This window comes from Acyrthosiphon pisum, chromosome A1, assembly GCF_005508785.2.
Source record: "Acyrthosiphon pisum isolate AL4f chromosome A1, pea_aphid_22Mar2018_4r6ur, whole genome shotgun sequence".
NCBI classification, from domain to species: Eukaryota; Metazoa; Arthropoda; class Insecta; order Hemiptera; family Aphididae; genus Acyrthosiphon; species Acyrthosiphon pisum.
Window position 1 is genome coordinate 59,526,290 of NC_042494.1, and position 2,757 is coordinate 59,529,046.

The 2,757-nt window shown below is 28.6% G+C and overlaps 1 protein-coding gene and 1 pseudogene across 1 annotated transcript in view; one reads left to right on the top strand and one right to left on the bottom strand.

Annotated features, from left to right (window-relative positions):
* The window catches only part of LOC100162269 (uncharacterized), a gene marked incomplete at its 3' end in the record, with an annotated part of 25,050 nt that overhangs the window by 12,721 nt on the left and 9,572 nt on the right, over window positions 1–2,757 (bottom strand).
* On the top strand, window positions 98–959 carry LOC100574874 (annotated as a pseudogene).

Here is a 2,757-nt window from a genome sequence, read left to right on the forward strand (position 1 = left end):
TTACTGTTTACAACGATTTTACGGGAGTAATACGACTCTCGCTGTTTGAACGCTTATAACAGAGCTTGCGCTAATGGGTAGTTCTAATCCAATATGGGTAGTTCTAAATTAAAATGGGAAATTCTAAAAACAAATTTGGTCAGTACCAAAAATCGTGAATTTTCTGTACTATTCGTATATGTAATATTGTTTAATTTAATTATGTATTTTGTTTAATATTTTTTGTTTGGTTTTTAATATTTGTTGTACTATCTTCTGTAGCATGCATCAAAGATATTCATAATTTAATTGGCGCAGACGTAGATTTAAAAGAATTTTCATTGGAGTATGATGAATTGATATCAATGGAAAATATACCTATCTGAATTACAAAAAATGAAACTTATTAAACTAGTAAAAACATTATGTGGCTCAAAACATTTTCCAAATGTTTGTACGATGTTGGCGAGTGTGGCAGCTGCTAAACATCATAGTGTTGATGTTGAAAGTTTGATAAGTGCCAGCAACTTATTAAAATCACCATTACGCTCAACTATGAATATTGAGACAGACAATTTGAGCTTATATATAAATTATAATATGCCACCATTATACGGTTGGGATGCTAGGGACACAGTTTACCATTGGATGTCTAAAAAGAAATATCGAGTCCTTAAAAGAAGAAAAGGAAAGGAACAATGTTATTTTGGTGGCGTTTTCTTTGAAGTATCTGGTAAAAACAAAATTATCGATAGTGACAAAGACACTGAAGATAAAAAAAAAAATTTAATCTGTTATTATTCTTAATAAATTGTAATGAATAAAGTTATGTATAAAGTGTTTACATGTGTAGTCAATAATATATTATATAGTTTGGTAAACAGTGGTTGTTAAGCGAATTTAGCGAGCGACAAATTTATTTAATCTACATGTACAAAAATATTAAAATGTTGGGCAGTTCCACAATTTTCTTAGCGCAAGCTCTGGCTTATACTCGGCTAATACTCAATTTATTGATGTAGACCTTCATAATAATTTAGCTTTAGAACTAAAATTTTAATTTAATATTATTTTATAGTAGAATATTATTAAACGGTTTATTTATAAACGAATCATAAACTTCCTTAGCAATATCTTTGTATTATTAGACTTACGTACGCCGTTCGTGTTCAATATCTGAATAATGTTATTGTGGTGGTTTATTATTGTGTCTATTTGTATAATAAAATATGTTCAAAACTATTTTTAGACTAATGATAATAATTTGTTATAATATTTAGGCGTAGTTAGTAACATGACTTTATGTGTATTGTATATGTATTCATATCAGTATTTACTAATTAGCAAGCAGTCACTTGTCAGTCATGAGTCGTCTCAACACTCAACACACGCATACAACATAACAACCTGTATATGTTTGGTACATAGGTATATATTATAGAAATATAGAAAAAACGACCAAGTGAAAATGTTCAATATATACCAAGTTATGGGCTGTTGTATTTTGACTAAGTGTTTAATTTCCCGACCATTATGAATATTCAATTGTGGTTTCCCAACTAAGTTCAAATTTCACTTAGACACTTTTTGCACGACGGTGACGATATATTTATGGACATTATGGAACAAAAAAATATTATAGATATACCTAATAAATAATAAGTATATTATTTGAATACTTAATAGTATTGTATTATTTAAAAAAAACCTATTTTTGTAATAACAATAAAAAATATTGCTACCTATGGCCTATGTGAATAAATAAAAAAACAAGTTTTTAATAAATATTGTTTTGTAAAATGTTATAATTATTTGTAGGTGTACGAGTGATAATACCATCATGTGTCGCACACAAAATCAGGGAAACTTATCGAGAAAGCGATGGATATTACGTAGGATTCTAAGATTCTAATGTTCTATCATCATACACCGTTTTCTGTATTAATAAACAATATAATTTTAATTATTTAACTGTTTTAAATACGTTTGAAAAAGGACAAATATTACGCATTTTTCAAATGCATATTCTAGTTTCTATAATTATAGTTTTCAAAATCAGGCTTTGATCCGACCTTCAAAATGTTCTCTACTTTAAGATAAAAAAAAAAAAATTAACGAAATCTGACAATTCTACAGGTCGTGAGAGTTTCTCCTGTAAGACATGTTTTTGTACCAAAAAACGCACCGGCACCGACACCCTTAAGGAACGATCCATAAGCATAACATTCTAAATCACCTTGAATTAATTAATTTTTGAACTAATTTAAAACCAATTATTTTTCCTGTCTGCACGTCCATCATTGAATAAGTACAATATTTTGCACAGAACCCAGGAGAGTCAAATTGTCCATTGCCCGCAAGCCAGATTTTATTAGACCCATTTTAAAGTTAAAACTAGTAAACTACACGATTCACACCTTTCTTGCTTTCTTGCTGAGAGCATGGTTGTTATCACTGTGGCTAGAATGTGTGATAACTGAACTATCATTTATCACACATATTATCTATACCAATACATTACAAAAGTTCTTCTAAATTTTTTTTTTGCTTTAAAAACTGGCCCAATATAAAGTTTTAAACATTTATATTGTTATTTGTATTACGATACACACAACGTTATACCAAGTTACAATACTGTAAATATATTTAGACTTACACGATATTAACACGGTGGACAACAGTCCTAAAATAGTTCACAGTCGTACAAATAAATGTTAGTTTAATTTTTAATTGAATCAATGAACATATTATGGTAAAATATTATACACGCAATAAAAG